Genomic DNA, 26,012 nt, shown 5'->3' on the forward strand with positions numbered 1-26,012 from the left:
ACTGTAAATATGTGGGGCAACATATCCGTAAGGAATGGGAAGAGGGCAAGGATGGAACCTTGGTGCACACTGGAGGTGATCATGCAGGTACAGGAGGAGAAGCCATTGCAAGAAGTGTATTGGCGACGTTGGGGCAGGTAGGAGTAGAACCATGAGAGGGCAGTACTAGAGGAGAGATTCATTTTATTGCACTGTAAAACAACTATTAACCTAGCTCCTATCCTGCACCAGCTCCCTATCCTTCTCCCACTTGCAGAATTATTCACTCTCATCGTTAAGGCCAGATTCAGTTGTACATGAAGCTTTATTTTTTTTAAAAATCAAGATGAATGCATACATCCATATATTGAAGTTGTTGTATGGTTTTCTTAAACCGCACTCACAGGAGAACAGATTGGCACATTGGGGTTATTAGTGTAATTAAGTATGTGCCAGGAACCTGTGACAAGTGTTTGAGGCATTTTAGGAGCATCTCTCGAACCTGGCTTTGAAGGTCCAACCTGCATAGAAAGGGGCCTTAGAGAGTCTTAGTGCGTTAAAACGAATAGTGCAAAACGTATGAAGGCTTTTAGCAAACTTTTCCTGACATTCGTGGATGCAATATTGAAAATCCTGCATTATTCAGCAATCACCATGGAAATGAAATCATAATGTGTGATATTAGCATCTAATGCTCAACATGTTCAGTTGAAATTTTTATGACCTCCAATGCTAATTAGCATTAGGGTCATGTCCTACCAGCGCATTGAGCATTTATACATTAATATTGCACAGTGTGATTTTACACTGGAGCTTGAACATGTCTTTTGGTAATGTTGCCACTCAATGAAGCTGCCTGCAGGATGTTATGACCAGGTTAGAAAGGTGTCTAGGGGTCTTTTGCTGTCTCCACCTGGTCTTATTGTAACAGGGTTAATTTTAAACACACTGTTTTGAGCTCCCCCTTTGTGGATCCTTGTTCACAGCTTTCCAATTATAAGGCAAAGAAATAAGCACAAGCAGGCGCTCTTAAGTTTAAAGAAGGAAACTGAAATTTATTAAACCTTAAACTTAAACTCTAATTCGGTTAATGCCTACGGATACACGACGCGCCCATGCTAGCAAGCACACGCAATACACACATGCAAATAGGGACAGAAAAGAAAAAGAAAATGGAGAGGTTTGAGGCAGTCTCTAAAAGGGGGTTTCTTGTTACTGTTTCTGTGTTTCCAGCTTGCCGTAAAGTCCTTGATTGTAGACTTTTCGTTGGGACCCAGTATTCTTCTTAAACCTAGTTCACTGTAGGAGACTTTTCTGTCTTGGGATTCATATGTTTTCAATGGTTTCCAAAACTGGTGAGAGCGAGATGAGAGCAGACAGGAGAAAACAGCCTTCTGATTTCAAATTCCCTGTTGGAAGTTCAAATTCAAAAAAACGCCAAGTCAGTCATGTAACTAAAACTGGTCTGACCACTTCAGTGTATTGAGGAAGCAACGACTGGGTCCCCTTGTTCCAACACTGTCTGTTACTATGCAAATGTCTTTCCAGTCAGGGGCTTGCAATTTTAATGTTCATGTGGCGAAATAATGTGTGCCTCAGTCTTGGCTTGATAAGAGGTCGTTGGCAGCAAAACACAGACAGGAAATGACTTCATAAAACCACAAGAGTAACTTGTGAGCAGCTTTCAAAGTCAGAGCTCAGAATACAACCACTACTTAAGGCTCACCATCAGGCCAACATTCATTGGAAACTGTTGCCTTTACTTGGTGCATTGTTCTTTGCATATCCCTCAAATGCTCATTTGAATGCCAGTGTCCTGACATTAAACAGTGGTATTGTGAAAAGCAGGAGCAGAACAAAAATCTAAGTTAGCAAAAATAACTGATTTCTCAATTCTCTGGAAAACGGCATTTCTATCCCAAACGCTAATCCAAATTCCACCCTGCATTGCAGGTTGAGGGGTTTGGAACTTGAGTCATCAGGGAGTGAAGGCTAGAGGTAACAGAACAACAATGATAAGAGTGGCAGGCCTGAATGACTGATCCCTTGGTCGTGCCAACAGGTAAAATAACATACATTTTCTATCAATAAAATGTTAGAGCTAGAAAAACAAACAAAATAGCCTAGCCATCCAGCACATAATATGTTGGGCAGAGATTATATCAGCATGGGTGTAATGACACTTGTGCATTGTTCAGAGCACATAAATCTGAACTTTGAGACAATACCCAATTCTGGTGAAACGACTTGCTATATCAGAATGGTAAACCATGGACAATTCTCCTACACATCAAGATCCTGATCTTGTTCGTGCTGTTGAGGAAGGGCAGTGCAGAGGAGGCTGATTTTGTTTTGCCCACTGCAAGGGAAGACACAGAGGCTGGTTACGGAGTTGCAGAATCTTGGCAGCAGTTCGCCTATACCCTTGCCCCAAAACTTTTCTGTGTTCTGGATCAGAACAGTGACAGATCCTAATTCCCATCTAGTTTCAATTCAAGGGAAAAAAGCAGCTTTTGTAAGATGATTTTGTAACAGGACCAAGTAGTGTGACAGATATAAAACTGGAATTGTCTATTGAGACAGAAGAGATATACAAAGCTGGTTTTGAGTCCAGACACCTACTTCTAAGGGAAATGACTCATTTAAAAAAAAAAATATTGATAGCTTGTAGATAGTCCCGTTAGCACAAATGGAAAATACCAATTTGAATTCACTACTTTGAGGAAGAGTCAGAGCGGTTATCTGTAATAGCTGAGGGATCCAAATCTAATCGAGTCAAATCCCTTTTGGCTCGGGCAAGGTTTTTGATGATGTTTCCATCTGTCGTTCCTTTTGTCTCTGGTCTGTTGCTACAAAAAGTAATTGGAACTAGAACAGTTTGATTAATTGTAAAAGGTATCATTTAAAAAAAAAAGTAATTGTGCCAGCTTGGACATTTAAAAAGTATAAGTGCCTCATGTTTTCTACTCCAATGTGCTGCTATATGTATTGAGAGGGTGGGGAGGAGCAAATTAAAGGGTTTTATTTATTTTATTTAGAGATACAGCACTGAAACAGGCCCTTCGGCCCACCGAGTCTGTGCCGACCAACAACCACCCATTTATACTAACCCTGCAGTAATCCCATATTCCCTATCACCTACCTACACTAGGGGCAATTTATAAACAGCCAATTTACCTATCACTTGCAAGTCTTTGGATGTGGGAGGAAACCAGAGCACCCGGAGAAAACCCACGCAGACACAGGGAGAACTTGCAAACTCCACACAGGCAGAACCCAGAATCGAACCCGGGTCCCTGGAGCTGTGAGGCTGCGGTGCTAACCACTGCGCCACTGTGTTCTTTGGGCTCTGAGCACCCCCATCCCCCACAAGACCCCTCTGATCCATTAAAACATAAATTCTGCTTTGCCTCTTTCAGACAGCATTTTTAAATACTAGCATATTTTGATCCAGAAGTTGTATACAGTTTTTCTGTGTTATGGTGAGTTTTACCAGGGGTTCCATATTTTTTTGGGGCCCGTCATGGGCCCCATAGGCTCATGCATCCCAAAGGCTCATGCATTAATCCACCCAATTCGGACTAAGTAGAGGCTCCATGAGACAACTTCTACGCAAAAACTTTTCATTACAGACTCAATGAAAAAATATTGAAATGGACTGCTATGAATTTTTGAACTTTTGTTATGGAACTAATTAAATTAAGGTACTGCATTTGTTATATTAATCTGCAGATTTATTCTTGCCTCTGCATCATTTTACTTTTTGTAATAAATTTCAGTTATTAGTTTAGCATGAGCTACATGATCTGTCAGCATGGTGTCTTTCAGCTCAGGAGTACATCATTGCACCCTGTCCTATTTGCCAATAGTATAAAAAGGTTCATCATTCAACCTGTGGCACAATATTTCTGTTGTTTTGCACATAGTGTCAAGTATCAGTTCAGAGGAAACGTGGGATTGTCTATGGGAAGACAACTTTCATAGAGAGTAAAAAGAGTACAGGAAAGGACCTTGGATTATAATGCTGCATCAATCCCATATTAGTCCTGTACCTGATTATACCCTGTGGGATAAGTAGAGTTTAGAAAGAGAATGGTTACTACACGAGAATTCTGATTCAAAGAGAAAAGTTCAGGAGAAAACACTGGAATCTTGACAAAATAGAATTGTGCATAGTAAGTTGTGCCAACATATATTATACTGGGGCGGGACAGTGGTGCAGTGGTTAGCACCGCAGCCTCACAGCTCCAGCGACCCGGGTTCAATTCTGGGTACTGCCTGTGTGGAGTTTGCAAGTTCTCCCTGTGTCTGCGTGGGTTTCCTCCGGGTGCTCCGGTTTCCTCCCACATGCCAAAGACTTGCAGGTTGATAGGTAAATTGGCCATTAGCAATTGCCCCTAGTGTAGGTAGGTGGTAGGGAAATATAGGGACAGATGGGGATGTGGTAGGAATATGGAATTAGTGTAGGATTAGTATAAATGGGTGGTTGATGGTCGGCACAGACTCGGTGGGCCGAAGGGCCTGTTTCAGTGCTGTATCTCTGAACTAAACTAAACTGCAGTGTGACAAAAATAAATGCTGACCCATATTTCTCCACATAATGAGTTCTTATCCAGGAGATTGTTGAGGGCATTGGGCAATATCACACAGATACTACTGCAAGGGTAGTGGCAGGGCCTACATAGACATAGCATTTTACAAGGGCTTCATAGCAAATTTCTTTAACTTCTCTGATGGCAAGTACATTTACTGAAAAGGATTTTTATGACAACACCAAGTCCTTGTTCTGGTACAGCAACAGCTGCAATTTGGGTCATTTGTAGTTGAATCAATTTGGCCTAACTTGATGCACATAGCACATTTTTCAAAAGGAAAATCATAGCAGGAATTCTTTTTTTAATGTTGTACTCGGATATCCCAATTTCCAGTTTGTTTGATAATTGTTTTCAACTAATCCATCTGTTGCTTAGTAAATTAATAACTTCAGTTTTTACCCAAGAGCTAATGCCACACCTGTTCTGAACAAACAAGACTAACTTGGGCTTGCATCACACCTACACTGGCCACTCCTGGGACTGTAATAAAGGAACCATTTTCTGTACATTAAAGTGTCAGATTAAATGGAAGGCGCTGCAGAGATAACATTCCAGTATAAAATTTGGCAACTTGCTTAATAAAAGTTCGAGTTTTCAGTTAAAGAATGGCACTCAATGACAGATGAAGAAGGTTCCAGGATTGATCCCTGCTGTCTGCAGAGCTAGCCAGTCTCAGCTGGTGTAGCAACAGAGGTGCTACCATTGCCTTCAGTTGGAATGGGGGGGGTGGGGGGTGGGGGGTGGTGGTGATGAAAAGAGGAAAATCAACCCAGGTTACTTAGTCATTACCTAGTACTCTTCCTGCGCAGCACATGCGTGACCTTCCAAGATCATCGCACTAATAATCACGGCCCAAGTTCACATGAAGAATTGCACCCGTGGACGATCAAAGGAGTTCACTTTCAGGAGCAAATGGGGGGGGGGGGGAAAATGAGTGAAGTTACAGAGGTGGAAGTAGCCAGTCTTTGTAGAGAGGTTCTGCACAGTCTGTTTCATTAGTAGCAGGGGAGGAGATAGAATTGGTGGTAAGGATCCAGAATTTGTGGCGGGGGCGGAAGACTATAGTTTTGAACCTCCCATTGTTTAAATGGAGGAAATTGCAACTCATCCAAAACTGATCAGACAAATAGTCCTACAACACACCAGTAATGGAGGGGTTGAGAGATCGAAATGGACATTAGCACACATGTGGAAGCTTAGCTCATGTCTTCAGATGATGTCGCTAGAGGGCAGCATGTAAAAGGAGGAAGAGGAGCAGACCACAGATAAATCTTTGGGGGGACACCAGGGTGTAATGGGGTGGGAAGAGAAGCCATTACTGATGATGCTTTGGCTATGATCAGATAAGCAAGCGGAACTACGCAAGGACAGTGCCACTCAGCTGGACAACACATTTTATTCAATTCAAAATAGCTCTGTCTACACCTGAATATAAAATGTGTCATACAATTCAGTGGAGTTACTGAACTGACAGTGCATCGCATTTTCCTGAGTATTGGGCACTCAATTGGAGGAGATGGTTTGACACTGGCTGTGATATAACTGGAACCAGTGTAAAGTGAAGTTTGAAAGGTATTGAAATCTAATTGAAGATTAGTGAGTCAAGTATCCCATCAGCTATTGGCCAAGTTTATGATTAAACCAGCACTTACAACAGAGAAACAGGCCATTCAGCCCAATGATACATGGCAGTATTTATGCTCCACAAGTTTTCTCCCACCCATTTGGACACTTTTTCCGACTAGAAAGGAACTTGGAGCTGGCAGCATAATTAAAATCTGCCGGCTCTTTCATTTCTAAGCAGATACCAGTACTCGTAATGTAGTTGCATTGTTCCAACAAATTTTACACTTCATTTTCTCCAATCAGGCTTTAGAATTACCAGTTTAACAAGATTAAGTGACAGATGCTGAGGACATGGGGGGGACTAGATAGTTTAGTTGGCTACATGGCTAGCACGGGTTCAATTCCTATTCTGGTCTGAGAAAGGCAGCGGGAAACCACCTCAAATACCCTCTTCCTTAGTCATGCTCATCTCTCCTGGGTGGAGAAAAAGAGCAGAGGACCTGCCCTTGGGTAGAACACTGCCACGGCACGGCCAAGGACATAAAATTGATCTAAAACATTGTCCCATCGCTTCTCCCTTGTAACAACTGACATATGGCTCTTCTCTCACTTCAAAGGATCACAAAACATAGCACCCCTTTAGAAAAAACAAGTTTAAAGCAATGATTTTCTTTAAACACAAAAGGTCTTAAAAAAAAAAGAGTTGACTCAGATCAGGGGAAACTGACTGGGAACGAGATACTGACACAAACATCACAACAGTCATTAACCCCAGGGCACTTCAGTGAGATGTTAATTTCGATGATATACATCAGTTCACCTCCTGTACACCAATGGACTCCCACTCAGTCCCCGACGATGCCATTAGCTAGATAAGTTCAAAAATATTTGCCACAAAAAGAAAGGCGCTAACCTCGCACAAATTTCACTCAGCCCACAGGATAGCTGATGTGGAAACAGAAAACGCCACCATGATGCAACAGGACTACTCTATCGAGTTGGAAACAAACACATTGAGACAGTGTAGAGGGCACCTTATTCTGTACCTAACCTGTGCTGTACCTGCCCTGGGAGTGTTTCCATTTCCCAGCACTAGCACCCTTCATCTTGAGCAAAATATGCAACTATAAAAAAGCATTTCTTCATTTAAAAAAGGCTTTAATATGACTCAGAACTGGCTTTGAGTGTGTCTTTTGAGAAGACATACGGTGTCATTTTTTAAAGCATCAGTGGGAGCACAGTGGGTGTTGTGAAGGCTTAAACTGAAGAATGAGATCATAGACTGAATCCTACAATCAAGCTGCCTTTCAATTACAACCTACTATATAACCACACAACCATTACAGCTACACCATCCTGGCATAAATTGACATTTACACTCTAAATTCCTTTTTTAAAAACGTTAAAAGACCCAAAGTTCTTACAATCATCTCTGTTCCACCTTTACTTCCAGCAGTTAAATCCAAAGTGACATCAGGTTCAAGCTCAGCTAGCCTTTAGTTTTATCACATGACCACAATGTTTTGCCTTCATGCTACCTTCAGGGGAACAGTCTCCACCCTTTCAGTTCAGTTATAGTCAAAAGCAATCTATTCTTTATGACAACGTAACAGATAGATAGCAGCAAAATACTGCGGATGCTAAAAATCTGAAATAAAAACAAGAAATGCTGGAACCACTCAGCAGGTCTGGCAGCATCTGTGGAAAGAGAAGCAGAGTTAACGTTTCGGGTAAGTGTCCGATGAAGGGTCACTGACCCAAAATGTTAACTCTGCTTCTCTTTCCACAGATGCTGCCAGACCTGCTGAGTGGTTTCAGCATTTCTTGTTTTTATAACAGATGGATAGACCAGCCTTTAACATGTGAATAAGACCAATGGAAATTAGTACAATACACATCCACTTTGGAGTTCTAATTGTGGTCACTTGATGTAACTGAACATATGTGACAGTATAACTGGCTCCTTTCTACCTGCTGGACTATAATTGCTCAGTGAGCTTTCTTCTGCTTTAAATGAGGCTAAGGTGTCTCAACCAATCATACTGAACTTGAACCAAGTCTGCTTGGTTGCCGACATCCTAATTTGATTGTATTCCACTAAGTAACTTTGCTAATATCAGTCACTCTCCATAAGTCAATCGAGAACAAGGAACTGCTTTTTTAAAGTAACATTGCCCCCATTTTTTTCCCACTTTGATCATTGTCTCTAATCTGCATTCTACTGCCTTGACAATTCACCAGGCATTTCAGTATACTGCACCATCTTGGTGTCTTTTCACCCAGCTCTGTTAAAAGCTAAGTGGCCATCAACTGTTGACCGACAGGGCAATGTCACCCAGTTAACCTTTATAAATTAGTCTGGAGACACAGTGGGCATCCTACATATTTTCTAATAAGCATTTTACCAGGATTGGTGCTATATAGTTAGCTCTGGCCTAGCAAAAAGTAGAAGGCACTAGTTTTAGTTTGAAGAAAGTGCGGTCAGTTTACAGGAACTGTCAGCATGCCTCTTACACAAGTAAAGGGTGTTGGCTGAAGCCTGAACCATTAACAGACATGTTAAACCAAAACCCTGCTTATTATATTAAAGACTCCATGGCACTATTTGACGATCAAGGAGTTCCCCATGTTAACATTACTCCCTCACTTGTCATACATTTAATTGCTACTTGTGGAATGTTCCTTTGCACAGAATGGCTACCATGTCTGGTTACACAACAGTCATTGCACTCCCAATCAGCAATGAATTGTGCAATGTGAGATGTTTGAATGATGTGATAAGGCATTTTACGAATGCATCAGAAGATAACATTTATTCCATGAGTGAGTAGCATCTCACGATGCATGAACTCTCCAGTTCATTTTTTTTTCCCTGGAGTTTTCAGCAAGCTCAATTTGTAACTCAGAAACCACCTGCACAGTAAACTCAATTTAAACAGGTGTCAAATGCTAGGGAAAATCCACACTGTAGAAGGTATACTGGGACTTTAAAAATAAAACACAACAGAGTTTGAATTACTACCAATTACACTATGATTTATATTGACTTGTTTCTGTTGCTTTTCATGCCTGTAAAATAATTCTAGTGTTATACTTGCTAAGACGATGACTTAGAATCTCCTGTCTGATTGCAATTACCTACATACACCTATCTACTTACACTTTTATTTCTGTTGACTGTTTTTGGGACAGGTTTTCTGCTCAAGGTGAAGTTCTGGGGGTTACAACATATTTTCCATTCTGTTGATTCTGTATGTAAGGCAAGTCAGGCACAACCAGCTGCCTTAATAACACTCCTTAAACAATGCTTCAGTAGAGTGTGAACTGGAAAGACCCACACATACCAGCCACCCATACAGATTCTCCAAGTAAAAAAATCACTATTTACTACCAAATCGCAGACAGTTGTGTGCTGTGGGCATGTGTCCACGAGAAGCTGGCTTGAGAATGCAAACCTGATGCCAGTAAACTCCATAAATATAAAAAAGTCATGAAAAGAAAAAAAGTGATTTATAAACAAATTAAACACAATTAGTAACACAATCATATTTTGTGCTTTGTGTACAAACACATCAAATTGCCTTGCATGATTAATTACCATGGTGAAACACCAATAGCCCATACATGAAAATTATATCTTCAGCATTTAAAAAAATGAATTCCTTTTAAAATCAAATCCTATACAAAATCATATTAAAAAAAAATCGATTACTTCTGAAAATAAGTAACTTTGTAACATCTTTCTATTGTGTCACCAAATTGACAGGCAAGTGTAGAATTTGTTGGGTTTATAGATGTGTAGCTAGTAACAAATGGATATTAAGTCTCATGCCTGTAGAATATGGATTGTGTTCTACACACTCAAGATAAGAGTTTATACTATCAGCAAGCATGTAGTTGTAACCACAAACTAGTTATTGGCATAGAATCATAGAACGTTTAAGGCACAGAGAAAGGCCACTTGACCCATCGTGTCTGTGCCGGCTGAAAAATGATCCACCCATTCTAATCCCACCTTCCAGTATTTGGTCCGTAGCCCTGCAGTTTACGACACTTGAGGTGCATATCCAGACTTCTTTTGAAAGGATCTCTGCCTCAACTACCCTTTCAGGCAGTGAGTTCCAGACCATCACCACCCACTGGGTGAAAAGGTTTTTCTTCATCTCCCCTCTAATTTTTCTACCAATCACTTTAAATCTATGCCCCCTCGTCACTGACCTCTCTGCTAAGGTGAATAGGTCCTTCACCTCCAGTCTATCCAGGCCTCTCAAAATTTTGTACATTTCAAATCAGATCTCCCCTCAGCCTTCTCTGTTCCAAGGAGAACATCCCCAGCCGATCCAATCTTTCCTCATAGCTGCATTTTTCCAGTCCTGGCAACATCCTCATAAATCTCCTCTGTACCCTCTCTAGTGCAATTACATCCTTTCTGTAACGAGGTGACCAGAACTGCATACAGTATTCAAGTTATGGCCTACCCAATGATTTATACAGTTCTAACATAACCTCCCTGCTCTTATATTCTATATCTCAGCTAATAAAGAAGGATTCCATATGCCTTCTTAACCACCTTATCGACCTGTCCTGCTACCTTCAGGGATCTGCAGACATTCACTCCCTCACTTCCTCTACACTTCTCAGTATTTTCCCATTAATTGCATATTCCTTTGCCTTGTTTGACCTCCCCAAATGCATCATCTCACACTTGTCCAAGTTGAATTCCATTTGCCACTTTTCTGCCCATCTGACCAGACCATCAATATCTTCCTGCAGCCTACAGCTATCCTCCTTATTGCATACTTTACAATGCTTTACGCAAGGAAAGAAACTGGGTTGGAAGGTTATTGGTTCAAATCCACTTTGGAATGTGACAACATCCTGAACTAACACACTTGTGCTGCACAACAGGAGCATTGTATTGTCAGAGGTGATGTCCTTTGGATGAGGCATACTGGACTAGGTATATAAATACCATGGCTACAAGAGCAGGTTAGAGGCTGGGAATCCTGTGGCAAGTAACTCACCTCCTGACTCCCCAAAGCCTGTCCACCATCTACAAGGCACAAGTCAGGAGTGTGATGGAATACTCTCCACTTGCCTGGATGGGTGCAGCTCCAACAACACTCAAGAGGCTCGACACCATCCAGGACAAAGCAGCCCGCTTGATTGGCACCCCATCTACAAACATTCACTCCCTCCACCACCGACGCAGTGGCAGCAGTGTGTACCATCTACAAGATGCACTGCAACAACTCGCCAAGGCTCCTTAGACAGCACCTTCCAAACCCATGACCTCTACCAACTAGAAGACAAGGGCAGCAGACGCATGGGAACACCACCACCTGCAAGTTCCCCCCCCTCCTGCCTGCAAAGCCATACACCATCCTGACTCGGAACTATATCGCCATTCTTTCACTGTCGCTGGGTCAAAATCCTGGAACTCCCTCCCTAACAGCACTGTGGGTGTACCTACACTACATGGACTGTAGCAGTTCAAGGCAGCAGCTCACCACCACTTTCTCAAGGGCAATTAGGGATGGGCAGGAAATGCTGGCCTAGCCAGCGACGTCCTCATCCCATGAAAGAATTTTAAAAAAAATTCGATTTCACTTGCTTGTTCAGGTGGATGTTAAAGATCCCTTGGCCCAGTTTGAAGAGCAAGTTGTCGTCCTGGCCAACATTCCCCCTTCAGCTAATGCCATTAAAAATAGACTAGCTCATCATTCACCTTATTTGTGGAATCCTTCTGTGCATAAAATAGCTACTTTGCTGACGTAATCCAGTATGTGAAATACTTAGATATGTTAGTGTGTGGTGTGATATAAATGCAAGTTTTGATAACGTTTACTGGAATCATTTTAAAAAGTTGCTATTTCTGCATATGAAACCTGTTCTTCCTTGATGTCCACACTGACACGTTCTAGCAGTAGTCACTTAATAAGCAGAGAGTCAGAACTTGACATAATTTCTCCCTCCTTTGCCCAGGGGCTGCACCAACTCCAGGACAACCACTGCTGCTCCAGTTGATATCAGCTAACTTAGCAGAGACTGGGTAATCAAATCAGAGGCCTTCCTGCTCTGCACGGTTCAGCTACACAGTAGCCATTGCATATGCCTATTTAACTATTAGATGAGTGCTACATTTAATCATTTATGGACATTCACCTGCTAAATCCATCTTTCTTTTAATTTGGGCGAGTTTTGAACCCAGAAGCTCCAAGACAGTACCAGCTTGTCCATTATCAGTTTTAATTAACTCATTCAACATACAAAACATTACATTTTTAAAAGGGTCACGTGGGTATGGTCTCTCCAAAAAAAGCAATAAAGCTAAGAATTCACAGTCGAACCATCAAACTCTAGCTAAAAAAATTCCAGCTTACTCACGTGAAATAAATCTAAACTGCTTAAATAAAAAGCACTTTATACAACAAACATTAAATTATTCAAGAGGAGCAGCCATCTTAACCCTTTGAGAGCCTCAAGTTAATGCCACACACCCAATACAAAACTTCGAACATTTAATTCCTATTCTATCAAATGTGTTCTATGCCCACACGTGTGGAATCAACATTTACAAAGCCACGGAAAACAAAAATCATTTTGATATCAGCTACAAGACCATAACTTTTTCTTAAAGTCAGCATGTTGGAAGGTTCCGGAAAATATGTCACCCAGGAAACTTCATGAAAAAGGACTTACCGAAGAAAATGAAGGGTCACCATTTCCACTTTAAATGTCAATTTCTCATTCTTTAAAATAAGATTGGGGGCGTGGGGTGGAAACAATTTTCATAGTCAATAAATAGGTATCCAGGCACAAGGCGATTTCTCGAGTCAGTTACAATTCAGTTTCATTTTACTCTCGGGTTAGAATTTTTAAAACATATAATTTGTTATGAATTCAGTCTGATTTACCTAATGATCCTATAGAGAATTGAAATATAATCCATAGTTAACCTTAACTAGAAGGATAGATTGTACAGAACACAAGCTGAAGTACCTTAGATCCGAGTGGACGAAAGGAAGAACAGCAATTGTAGGAAGTGCAAAAAACTTCAGACTGTCCTAATCCTGGAGCCGTGTCAGAAAGAATTCACACGGCCAGCGTCTCTACATTCAGCGAGTGGGGAAAGGCGAACAGCCAAAAATAATCCTGAAAGTGAACTTCCAGAGTGATGGGGGAAAAGCCCTCACTAACTGTTAAATATGTGAAGAGAAAAAGAGCAGCACACAGCCAGACTCGTGTCCCGAAACGTTGAAGCAGGTGTAAAACTACTGCAGGGCTCAAGGATTCCGTCGGGTCCTAGCGCCCCAAGGATCTACATTCAAGGAAGTGGATTCCAGCAGTTGTAGCTTTTTAAAAAAACTCTGAATTGTTTTGTAAGAAACTTCAGCTTTTTAAAAATTAATTCCGGAGTCTTTCTGCTGGCATTCACTTTATAGAGAACAAAATATTGTAGCCACTTAAAAAAGCAACATTGATTATTTTAAGAAATGATCATCCCTTTCAGTATAGTGGAGGAAAGTAAATTTCTGATTTTCTTACAGGTAGCACACTGAGGAAATCTTCAAGTGGTATCGGTGATTTGTGGGAGCCGACTCTACGTGGCATGCATTAGGACCCTGTGGTTGCCAGTGTTTTCTAAGAGTTGGTACGGATGTGTGATCTTTCAGGCACTGCTCTCTCAATCGCAATAATAAAGCTCAAGTTGATCTACTAACTGGATCAAATGGGTGTAGCAAAGTGAAGGTAAAATAATGGACGTGATACAGAGAATTGGTAAACAGAAAATACTTGTATTAATGGTTGGTTGGCTGGCATCCTTCCATCTATGAAAGATGATGGGCATGCAGCAAACAATCCACTTAGGTGGGGTGTCTTCTCTTGGTGCACCTTTGCTGATGGCTGTGAAGGCCAATCCTTGAGAGGCAGGTTCTGCTACAAGTGAAGTTGCCAAGTGACACTGTATTAATAGTGTAATACTATTAATGAATTGCCTCTTGCACTTGTACCTCTGCCAAGATTCAGAATGCATGTGAATGTTGGAAGTAGAATATAGTTTATATACAGGGAGGCTACTTGTGTAAGAAAGAACCTGCATTTATATAAATGACTTTCATGACTTCAGGACATCCCAAAGTGCTTTGCAGCCACGTTTGAAGTGTAGTCATTGTTGTAATGTAGCAGCCAATTTACACACAGCAATGGCCCACAAACAACAATACCTTTGAAGTTGGTAGGACATATAGAGAGAGTAATTAGCAAAGCATATGGGATCTTGGTCTTCATAAATAGAGGTATTGAGTACAAAAGTAAGTAAGTTATGCTGGACCTTTATAAAGCTCTGGTTAGGCCACAATCAGAATATTTCTTCCAGGTCTGGTCGCCACATTTTAGGAAGGATGTGAGGGTCCAAAGGAGATTTAACAGAATGGTTCCAGGGATGATGAATTTTAGCTACAAGGCTAGTTTGGGGAAGCTGGGGTTGTTGTCCTTGGAGCAAAGGAGATTGAGGGGAGATTTGATAGAGGTCTACAAGATTCTGACAGGTTTGGATAGGGTAGACAAAGAAAAACTGTTCCCATAAGCTGATGGTACAAGGACGAGGGGACACAGATTTAAGGTTTTGGGCAAGAGATGCAGGGGAGATGTGAAGAACATTTTTTTTTTTTTACACAGCATGTGGTAATGACCCGGATGTCGCTGCCTACGAGGGTGATGGAAGCAGAGATGATGAATGATTTCAAAAGGAAATTGGATGGGCAGTTGAGGGAAATAAACTTTCAGGGCTGTGGGGATAAAGCAGGGGAATGTGACTGACTGGATAGCTCTACAGAGAGCCAACATGAACTTGATGGGCCGAATGGCCTCCTTCTGTTCCATAACGACTCTGATACCAAACTGAGGTGCAGTCTGTCATGTGGTTCAAGATCCCAAGGCAGTATTTGGTGAAGATCAGCGAGTTCTCCCAGTGTCCTGGCCAATGTTTATCGTTCAACCAACACCACCAAAAACTTATTAACTAGCCATTCATCTGCTTGCTGCTGTGTGCAATATGGCTTCCATATTTACCTGCATAAAGACTTGGAAGAATTGGGGCTGTTCTTATTACATAAAAGATGATTATGGGGTAACTTGATAGATGTTTCAAAATGATAAAAGGGATGGGACAGAGTATATGGAATCAGAATGTTTCCCTTGATTTGAGGGGCCTAGATAGAAAATTAAATAACTTAGCACAGAGAGCAGGTAAGTTTTTTATACAGGGGACTCTGAGGATGTAGAATGCATTGCCAGAGTTAATGATTGAAACAAAAACCATGTCAACATTTAAGGATAGGTTAGATAGGTGGTTGAAGGAAAAGGGAATGAAGGGATATGGGAACAGGATGGATACATGGGATTAGGGTACTGCTCATGTGGAGGATAAACACCAACGTGGACTAGTTGGCCCAAATGCCTTGTTTCTATATGGTAATTTCTATGTAACAGTTGCTGCACTTTGAAGCAATTTACTGTATGTGATGTGCTCTCTCTCTAAGAATTGTGGCATTTAAATGCAAGTCTTTTTTTTAATCTTCATACTTGTAAATGCAAATATTAAGAAAATACTGTGTGCTGTACAATTCTCACAGATTCTCTGCACCAATTTGTTAAAGAGAATGCACCTCAGGATGGGACTGTGTCACAGAAGGGCAAGAGTCAGGGTTGGCATCCACAATACCTCAGACTGAGGCTCTGGCACTGATTTAGCTGTTGGGCATGGTCGAAAGCAAAGGGCAGAGGGCTTTCAGGAAGAAATAGAAAATAATAAGGGCAAGTAGATGCCTTGCTATAATCCTCACATAAAACAACCATTTCCACCACATCTGGGGCTTTTACGCAAAATTGCTGTATTCTGGCATCAACTTGTGTTACATATAGTGTAGAATTTTGTAGGATGTTAGGCTGCAACACATCAGTTGGTATTAATAATTGCAAAAACATAATGGACCAAATCCTCACGGATAAATAAGTGTGAACAATGCATGTCAATATTAATGTGCATGTTTAGGGGATGAAAGAACATGCCATCAGTTGCAAATCTCCAGAACCTTGAGGTTGATTTACGTTGCTCCATCATTTGCTTTGCATAAATGGCCTTTCTCCCTTAGCTTCCCTGTTATTTGAAGAACTTGCTGGATTTGCTCATTATTGCCCATTGAATTTGCTGCAGAAAGTTGGGGCTCATAATTAGTCACAATTACCCTTTTAATGACATGATAATTGTTAATATAAAGGCAATCAGTCTTTCCAGACCAGAGAGGGAACAATTTAAACTGAGTCTCATTCTTGCATGTAATAAATTGGTGTTGGAGATTTTTTTAAATGCCAAATTTTACATTTTTTTTCCCCTTACTTTGCCTTTCTGTCTCTCTTTCATTCTCTCTCTAAATCTGCTTGCTCGGGTGGGTGTAAAAGATCCCATGGCACTATTTCAAAGAAAAGTAGTAAAGTTCTCCCCAGTGTCCTGGCCAATATTTATCCCTCAATCAACATCACAAAAACAGATTATCTGGTCATTTTCACATTATTGTTTGTGGGAGCTTGCTGTGCGTATACTGGCTGCTGTGTTTCCTACATTACAGCAGTGACTAGACTTCAAAAAGTATTTCATTGGCTTTAAAGCACTGAGACGTCCAGTGGTTGTGAAAGGCACTTTTTATCCAATCATTCTTTCCCTCTCTCTATTTCTCTTTCTGTACCTGATTTGACTCAAATTCACTCTTTCTCCATTATACCTCTGTCTCTTTCTCAATCCTTAAATCTCATTGATTCAGGAGATAGACTGTTAGTCCTGTCATTCACCAAGGTCCCACATGCCCTGTTGCCTGTTATAAGCTTGCACTTCTGGCAAGTTGCAGCATTAAAAAAATTGAGATGAAGGTGCAGGAAAAAATCTGACTAACAGCACATACTGCCAGATGCCCTGCTTCATCTAGCTGACTGCAAAAAAAATAAATAAACAGAGCATTTCAACGGGTTTGCAATCTGTTTCTGTGTAAAAAAAAATAAACACTTATCTATTTATTTCAATGGCTTTCAATCTGTTACACTGTTTCTGCCAGAAAATGGTGCTGTTGGCAATGGCCTAACCTTAGTGATATTGGAACTATATCTTGTGCAAACACTTACCTGGTTTCTGGGATGTTGTTGCTGTCATTCATGTATTATGTTCAAGGTTGTAGCATTAAAATCAGTTTTGTTTTTCAAACTTACGACATCACAAACGTGCCCGGAATTGATGACATTTCTCCATTTAGTCAACTGCTGGAGCTCCAGTTAGTGTTTGCTGCACTAAATACCAACCATATGGACTCTCCGTTTATTTATATTAAGCCCTGATAGATCCCTTGTTAAGAATAATTAAATGTGTACAATTCTCTCATTGCCAGAACTTGCTGGGGTTTCATTTCTTTTGCTCTGACACTGGCTAATGATTTGTTAAAGATATATACTATTTTAAAAGAGTTGTTAATCCAACAGATTATAACATTATAATAAAAGCAAAATACTGCGGATGCTGGAAATCTGAAACAAAAACAAGAAATGCTGGATTCACTCAGCAGGTCTGGCAGCATCTGTGGAAAGAGAAGCAGAGTTAACGTTTCGGGTCAGTGACCCGAAGAAGGGTCACTGACCCGAAACGTTAACTCTGCTTCTCTTTCCACAGATGCTGCCAGACCTGCTGAGTGAATCCAGCATTTCTTGTTTTTGTTTCAGATTATAACATTATATATGGGAACTGCGTGCTGCAGTAGGTTAAACATTGGCCTTTCATCTAGAGCCAAATCCAGCCCACACTGCTGGGATGCAAATCTCTTCTGTTTGCTGACTATAAGGGTCCCATGCAAAATGAGTTTGTGCTTCTCAATCCTGTTTCTGATGGACATGGGCCTAAAGCTCAAAATTGCCCTTAATTCAGTATTAATTGGCAAGCTGACTTTGGAGAGGCCACAGGATGGAGAAATGTCCCATTGGTGCAGTCGGGGAGCTCTTCTGAAGCATAATGTGGCTGAAGGCATGCTGTTGCAGAAAGGAGGGTTGCTTTACTCTGCAACCAGCTATGCTGTACCTGACAACTGGGAAGCAATTTTGTGGCAGTCAGCTAAAGAGCTATAAAGACTGCTTAAAAGCAACTCTGAAACAGTGCCACATTGATGTCCATTAGTGGGAACAACTGGCTCAAGATGAGAAAGCATAGCAAAACACCATGCCTCAAGGCACCTCCTGCTTTGAAGTCCATCGCATTGCTGATGCTGAATGTGAATGGCAGCTGCGGGAGACTTGTCTGAAAAATCAAGATCCCCCAACTCGGTTCAATCTACGGATGCTCATTCTCAGCAAAAAATAGGTTTTGTGGGTCATCAAAGAACTCGCTGCAAAAACTGAAATGATATTCTGGCTATCTTCTTCGCTATTAAAGGAGGAACAATGGCAACCCGACCTGGGAATGCTAGTCACTGCCATTGGATGCCTGAAATGGGGAGACTGATGGTGGAGTCAGTAAAACATTTCGAATAAGCAGCTTAATTCCTGACGATCGAGGAGTTCCAATGATTTGTATCAGTTACTTCAACTTTACTTTACCTTTAGTGGGTAACAACATCAGCCACACTCCTTGATTACATTGCTGCCTTGTCACCTCTTCTCTGAATTGTTATTCTGATGTGAGCACTCCACTGAGAGTTAAGTGGAAATAATAATGGGAAATTGGCTTCTGGCACTGCCTAAGGTCCTGCCTAGTGAGAAGGGATACATACGAACATACGAACTAGGAGCAGGAGTAGGCTATTCGGCCCCTTGAGTCTACTCTGCCATTCTATAAGATCATGGCTGATCTGTTTGTGGACTCAACTCCACTTTCCTGCCTACCCCCGATAACCTTTGACTCCCTTGTTTGTGAAGAATCTGTCTACCTCTGCCTTAAAAACATTCAATGGATTATTCACAACAGAACAGAGTGTTATTTCCCTCGTCACATTGTCAATCAGCCAATTCCTTTTACATATATCTGTGAAGTAAAGTGTGGGATTTGATTTCAGCTGCTGTGCAGCGGCAGTGTGAAAAACAAGATGCAAAAGTTATTGGAGGTCCGGCTGGTTAATTTATATGTTATCAGGTCATCAATCCTGGTTTGAGAAATGATTGTAGCCGTGCTAAAACTGCAATTGAAATACCATGTGATTAGACAGCTTGGTTCATTCGGTTATTCACCTTTTCAATTTAATGACTGTAAGTGTCTCCCAGCCCTTTCTCACGTCTCAAATCGGAATATTCTGTGCTCACTGATTGCACCTGGATTGTGACATGAGTTAAAGGTTAAATGATGCTATTGAGGGGTAAATCCCCTTACCAAAAGTTTTATTACTTCATTCACACCACAGGACAGCAGGGTGTGGGTCAGGGAGTGTGCAGCATATTGTTTATCCAGAATTCTTCAAAGGAAAAGAGTGGGTGCTTGAAATAAGTGAGTGTGAAGTTTTCTGACCAGAGGGACAAGGAACAGCTGGGAAGCATTCACAGTTGCTGAACAGACATTCCAAGTAAGGTAATAAAGGGAATAATTTCATACTGTGAGTGATTTGATGTTCTCCCCCAAACTCATCAGAGCTCCCTCATGTATCCAGGCCCAATACAATGACAGACATGTCACGGATGATAAAGTCCAATTACTACATAGTAATATGACCTACAGAACAACAGTGACTTCAAACACTTGTTGATTGAACATAGAACATAGAACATACAGCACAGAACAGGCCCTTCGGCCCACAATGTTGTGCCGATCCTTTGTCCTCTGTCAAGGACAATTTAATCTATACCCCATCATTCTCCTTTATCCATATACCTATCCAAAAGCCTTTTGAAAGTCCCTAAAGTTTCTGACTCAACAACTTCCCCGGGCAAGGCATTCCATGCCTCGACCACTCTCTGGGTAAAGAACCTTCCCCTGACATCCCCCTTATATCTCCCACCCTTCACCTTAAATTTATGACCCCTTGTAACGCTTTGCTCCACCCGGGGAAAAAGTTTCTGACTGTCTACCCTATCTATTCCCCTGATCATCTTATAAACCTCTATCATGTCACCCCTCATCCTTCTCCTTTCTAATGAGAAGAGGCCTAGAATGTTCAGCCTTTCCTCGTAAGACTTATTCTCCATTCCAGGCAACATCCTGGTAAATCTCCTCTGCACCCTCTCCAAGGCTTCCACATCCTTCCTAAAATGAGGCGACCAGAACTGCACACAGTACTCCAAATGAGGCCTTACCAAGGTCCTGTACAGCTGCATCATCACCTCACGGCTCTTAAATTCAATCCCTCTGCTAATGAACGCTAACACCCCATATGCCTTCTTCACAGCCCTATCCACTTGAGTTGCAACTTTCAATGATCTATGCACATAGACCCCAAGGTCTCTCTGCTCCTCCACATGCCCAAGAACCCTACCGTTAACCCAGTATTTTGCATTCATGTTTGTCCTTCCAAAATGGACGACCTCACACTTTTCAGGGTTAAACTCCATCTGCCACTTTTCAGCCCAGCACTGCAACCTATCCAAGTCCCTTTGCAGACGACAATAGCCCTCCTCGGTATCCACAACTCCACCAACCTTTGTATCATCTGCAAATTTACTGACCCACCCTTCGACTTCCTCATCCAAGTCGTTAATAAAAATCACAAACAGGAGAGGACCCAGAACTGATCCCTGCGGCACGCCACTGGTAACTGGGCTCCAGGCTGAGTATTTACCATCTAAGACCACTCTCTGCCTTCTATCAGTTAGCCAATTCTTAATCCAACTGGCCACATTCCCCACTATCCCATGCCTCCTGACTTTCTCCATAAGTCTACCATGGGGGACCTTATCAAATGCCTTACTAAAATCCATGTACACCACATCCACTGGTTTACCCTCATCCACTTGCTTGGTCACCTGCTCAAAGAATTCAATCAGGCTTGTGAGGCAAGACCTACCCCTCACAAAACCGTGCTGACTGTCCCGAATCAAGCAGTGTCTTTCCAGATGCTCAGAAATCCTATCCCTCAGCACCTTTTCCATCAACTTGCCTACCACCGAAGTAAGACTAACTGGCCTGTAATTCCCAGGGTTGTTCCTATTCCCTTTCTTGAACAGGGGCACAACATTTGCCACCCTCCAATCACCTGGTACCACCCCCGTCAGCAGAGAAGATGAAAAGATCATTGCCAGCGGCTCTGCAATTTCATCCCTTGCTTCCCATAACATCCTTGGATATACCCCGTCAGGCCCGGGAGACTTGTCTATCTTCAAGTTATTCAAAAACCCCAACACATCTTCCCTCCTAACGAGCACTTCCTCGAGCTTACCAGTCTGTTTCACACCGTCCTCTTCAGTAATACACCCCTTCTCATTCGTAAATACCGAAGAGAAGTACTCATTCAAAACCTCACTTATCTCTTCCGGCTCAACACACAGTCTCCCGCTATTGTCCTTGACCGGACCTACGGTCCCCCTAGTCATCCTCATATTTCTGACATACGCGTAAAAGGCCTTGGGGTTTTCTTTTATCCTACCCGCCAAGCATTTTTCATGCCCTCTCTTAGCTCTCCTAATCCCTTTCTTCAGATCCTTCCTGGCCATCTTGTATCCCTCCAGAGCTATGCCTGTGCCCTTTTTCCTCAACTTTATATACGCATCCTTCTTCTTCCTAACAAGACTCTCAACCTCTCTTGTCAACCACGGTTCCCTCACATGACCATCCCTTCCCTGTCTGACAGGGACATGCTTATCAATGGCCCCTACTATCTGCTCCTTGAAAAAGTTCCAAATTTCGACCGTGCCCTTCCCTGCCAGCATATGCTCCCAACTTATGCTCCTCAGTTCCTGCCTGACAGCATCATATCTACCCTTCCCCCAATTGTAAACCTTGCCCTGTTGCACATACCTATCCCTCTCCATTACCACAGTGAATGCTACAGAATTGTGATCACTATCTCCAAAGTGCTCGCCCACCAACAGCTCTATCACTTGCCCTGGTTCATTACCTAGTACCAAATCCAATATTGCCTCCCCTCTGGTCGGGCAGTCTACATACTGAGTCAGAAAAGCTTCCTGGACATACTGCACAAACACTACCCCATCCAAACTATTCGATCTAAAGAGTTGCCAATCAATATTTGGGAAGTTGAAATCCCCCATAATTACTACCCTGTGACTTCTGCTCCTTTCCAAAATCTGTTTCCCAATCTGCTCTTCCACCTCCCTGCTGCTATTGGGGGGCCTATAGAAAACTCCCATCAAGGTGACTGCTCCTTTCCTGTTCCTGACCTCAACCCACAGTGCCTCAGTCGGCAGATCCTCCTCGAAAATTCTTTCAGCAGTTGTTACACTATTTCTAACTAACAATGCCACCCCCCCACCTCTTTTACCACCATTCCTAATCTTATGAAAACATCTATAACCAGGTACCTCCAAAAACCATTCCTCCCCCTCACCTATCCACGTTTCAGTGATGGCCACAACATCGTAGTCCCAAGTGCCCATCCACGCCTTCAATTCACTCACCTTATTCCTGATGCTTCTTGCGTTGAAGTATACGCACTTTAACCCTTCTCCGTTCCCATCTGTCCTCTGTGACAGTGCTACCTTCCCCAATACCTCACTACACTCTTTGTCTTTCTGAGTGGACCCACTGGTCCCTGGATTACAAGTCCGGTTCCCATCCCCCTCCCAAACTAGTTTAAACCCTCCCGAACAGTACTAGCAAACCTCCCTCCCAGGATATTGGTGCCCCTCTGGTTCAGATGCAGCCCGTCCTGTTTGAACAGGTCCCATCTTCCCCAGAATGCAGTCCAATTATCCAAGAACTGGAAGCCCTCCCTCCTACACCATTCCTGCAGCCACGTGTTCAGCTGTGCTCTCTCCCTATTCCTAGCCTCACTATCACGTGGCGCCGGCAACAAACCAGAGATAACAACTCTGTCCGTCCGAGCTTTCAGCTTCCAGCCTAACTCCCTAAACTCACTTCTAACATCTGTGCCACCCTTCCTTCCTACGTCGTTGGTGCCAATGTGCACCACGACCTCTGGCTGCTCCCCCTCCCCTTTAAGGATCCTGAAGACGCGATCACAAACATCACGGACCCTGGCACCAGGGAGGCAACAAACCATCCGTGCGTCTCGCCTGCGCCCACAGAACCGCCTGTCCGTACTCCTCACCATCGAGTCCCCGATGACTAGTGCTCTCCCATTCTCCCTCCTTCCCTTCTGAGCCACAGTGCAGGACCCCGTGCCAGAGGCCCGGTCACTGCAGCCTGCCCCCGATAGGCCGTCCCCCCCAACAGTATCTAAAACTGTATACTTGTTGTTGAGGGGAACGACCACAGGAGATCCCTGCACTGACCTCTTCTGTTTGAGAAGTGTCTTGGGACGTCTTGATGTGATAAGGTGCTTTATATAAATACAAGTTTTTTCTTTCTTTGATTGATGCCCTATATTCTGTAAACAATAAGTTTTTTTCCTTATTGCTCCCCCTCATGTACATAACGTTGGTTAGGCCACATTTGGAGTACTGTGTGCAGTTCTGGTCGCCGCACTACAGGAAAGATGTGATTAAGCTAGAGAGGGTGCAGAAAAGATTCACAAGGATGTTGCCTGGTTTGGAGGGCTTGAGTTATAAAGAGAGATTGGATAGGCTGGGTCTGTTTTCCCTGGAACGAAGGAAGCTGAGAGGGGACATGACAGAGGTATATAAAATTATGAGAGGCATAGATAGGGTAGATAGCCAGAGTCTGTTTCCCATGGTAGGGGTGACTAAAACTAGAGGGCATAGATTTAAGGTGAGAGGGAGGAGGTTTAAAGGGGATCAAAGGGGTAAATTTTTCACACAAAGAATAGTGGGTATCTGGAATGAGCTGCCAGAGGAGGTGGTGGAGGCAGGAACAGTAGCAACATTTAAGAGGCATCGGGACAGGTACTTGAATAAGCAAGGCATAGAGGGATATGGAATTAATGCAGGCAGGTGGGATTAGTATAGATAGGCATTATGGTTGGCATGGACGCGGTGGGCCGAAGGGCCTGTTTCTATGCTGTACGACTCTATGACTCTATGTCAGACTCTTCCTTTTTGTCCAAAAGGTGGCAAGTGGTGGGGAAGGGATTTGGGAGGGAGTGGGATTCTGGAGAGGAGAAAGGGCACAGCCATTGGAAACATATTGAAGCAAACCTTGGGTGGTAGAATAATAATAATAATAAGTTTGATTCTGCATTTTCCAGTCCCCAATTATCATCCCATTCACTTTAATGGGCAGAAAATCACAAGCTGGGAGTGCAGAATCAGAATTGCTACCCTCAAGTCCAACAAGATGCAAACCAAGAGGAAGTTGGTACTTAAAATAAGATATATGATACCAAGACAGGTAAATGGAGTTAAGCCACAGATCAGTCATGATCTAACTGAATAGCAGAGGAGGCTCAAAAGGCTGAATAGTCTACTCCCTGTGTGGCTTAAAATATGGTTTGTCAACTTGAGTGGCGGTCATTCCTGGGACGGCTTCAGTCTGGAATCTGATTTAGTCAGTCAGCTCCTTCAACTGAGTGCTGCATGTGAGGTAACATTGCCATGCATAGTATGTTTGGTATCATCTTTCAGTTAGTCTTTAAGTGCCTTGGATGTTTTACTATATTAAAGGCACTATACAAATGCAAGTTGTTGCTCCTCTAGACTGGAACCTGGAAATGGGACATTGTGTCAAATTTGGGCCTGATTTTAACTCCTGTGTAAATGTGTGGGTTTTGAATGAGTTAAAATCGTGCCCTTTTTCAGCATCAAGTACTTCCAGGTCAGTTATGGTATGGATTGGAAGCATAACAAAGTTCCTTCAGCCTCCGCTCTAATCTCAGAAGAGTATCTCCAAATGTACCAGTGTGACACTTTTTCTATTTGCTACACCAACTGCCTTCTGGCTTTTTGGAGTGAGATTATCAATCAACAACAGTAACTACAACATATATAGCATCTTTAGATGTAGAAAAATATCCCAAGCAATACTCACTCTAAACTGTGCGGGTGCACAGCCACAATCAGGAATGTGCTGCGCAGGGGTCAAAGGGGTCACGCATAAGCAGCGGTCCCTTTAAGATTGTCATGTGGCAAAGCGTGTGCACATCTTAAAGGGACTGTGCAGTGCTACAAAAGGGCCATGCACAGCAAAAGGAAATGAGAGGGAACATTTGGTACTCAATTAGGGGCAATTTAGTGCTTTGAATCTATGCAAAATAGGAACTGGATTGAGACTATCCAAAACTCAATTTACATAGGATCTTTACAGCCACTGGGATAGAAGAGAATTTTATCCCATCACCCTGGGCTGGATTTCAACCCAGAACAGTGTTAGATTAGAAGACTCAGTGTGATAATTGGAGAAGTCCACAGAACATTGAAGGCATTATTTGGATTTAGGATTTTTTTTATCTTCATTGTTCTCTGCTTTTATACTTGTATTTACCTTTTCAGTAGAAATAGTAAAGGGGTTACTATTAGCCTTCGGTAAAATGTACTTTCATCAGGAGCTCCAACACAGAGGTTCCACTGTTACTTTGCAAACCTCATATTGTTAAACATCCAGGACTGAATTTCTGGGACACCCCCTGCACCCCAGTCAGGAATGGGGGTGGGGTGGTGGTTTGCTGAAAATGCTGGTGTGAGTTTCAAGATGGCATTCCTGGCGCCAGCCAGGATCCTGCTCTCCCAATTGAGGCCAATTAAATTAGTTTAAAATCTCGTTACGAGCAGGAGAGTGGAATATTTAAAGGGGTGCACGGATTTCAGGAGCTGGTACAGAGT

General features: G+C 42.4%; 1 protein-coding gene across 8 annotated transcripts in view; it reads right to left on the bottom strand.

The window, feature by feature from the left end:
* LOC137358583 (polypeptide N-acetylgalactosaminyltransferase 6-like) overlaps window positions 1-26,012 on the bottom strand; it is a 92,705-nt gene that overhangs the window by 56,696 nt on the left and 9,997 nt on the right. For 3 of the 8 annotated variants that reach the window (XM_068024585.1, XM_068024584.1, XM_068024583.1), the window contains exon 1: window positions 12,843-13,132. The exons of 2 other annotated variants lie outside the window; for them this stretch is intronic. The gene's annotated coding sequence lies outside the window, so the exon portion shown is untranslated. 3 more of the 8 variants (XM_068024586.1, XM_068024582.1, XM_068024589.1) reach the window with 2 other exon arrangements.

The sequence above is a fragment of the Heterodontus francisci genome, chromosome X, assembly GCF_036365525.1.
Source record: "Heterodontus francisci isolate sHetFra1 chromosome X, sHetFra1.hap1, whole genome shotgun sequence".
Taxonomy (NCBI): Eukaryota; Metazoa; Chordata; class Chondrichthyes; order Heterodontiformes; family Heterodontidae; genus Heterodontus; species Heterodontus francisci.